The following is a 914-nucleotide window of genomic DNA, read 5'->3' as shown; positions in this document are numbered from 1 at the left end:
AAAAATCGTAGAGGGAGGCCAAGAGATGTATACACTAAGCAGATTCAGAAAGATGTAGGTTGCAGTAGGTACAGGGAGATGAAGAAGTTTGCACAGGATAGAGTAGCATGGAGAGCTGCATCAAACCAGTCTCAGGACTGAAGACCACAACAACAACCCTTATAAGTTCGGTGCTGGCTTTGAGCGTTCCTTCAAGTAGCAACCTTGCTGCAGCAGTGTGCAGCAGATGCTGGCGATAGTACGCTGCTGGTCAGTCTGACATTCCCAGAAAATGACAGGGGGCTTCTGGGACCAGCTTACGTAGCAAATGAAACACATCTGGACCAAAACATGACAAAAAAGCCTGTTTTCTTTGAGTGCGTTCTTTACCTCAAAAGATGCAAAATGCTGCTGCCATTGCTTGGCATACAACTTCAGCTCTCCTTTACTGTCCTACGCAAAAGGAGACGGCGGCGCTAGGGGAGGTTTCTGCTGCAACTGTAAAATTGGGAGGGAGGGAGATTAAGAGTTTAACGTCCCGTTGAGAGCGAGGTCTTTAGAGACGGAGCAGAAACTCGGCTTACGGAAGGATGAGGAAGGAAATCGTCCGTGCCCATCCCGGCATTGCTGGAGCGAAAAACGTAAATCTGGATGGCCGGACGGGGATTTGAACCGTCATCCTCCTGAAGGCAAGCTGTAAAATATAGCGCTACACTTTCTAATGCTGCGCCAATTGTGTATTCTGTTGTTGGCGGCTTTCCTATAGCGTTTTTCCTGTTCCTGCAACGGCACTTGCTTTTGCAATTCCTTTAAAATATTGGCATTCATTTCGTTACTCGTTAATCCTAAAAGCGATGCGCAGCCCTCTGGTGAGATACTCAACGCAGTTACTAGTCCGTCAAGCGTTAATGACATTACGTAGATCATAGACACTG

This window comes from Schistocerca serialis, chromosome 1, assembly GCF_023864345.2.
Source record: "Schistocerca serialis cubense isolate TAMUIC-IGC-003099 chromosome 1, iqSchSeri2.2, whole genome shotgun sequence".
Lineage (NCBI taxonomy): Eukaryota > Metazoa > Arthropoda > Insecta > Orthoptera > Acrididae > Schistocerca > Schistocerca serialis.
The sequence above is the reverse complement of the archived record's forward strand: the minus strand, read 5'-3'. Positions refer to the sequence as shown.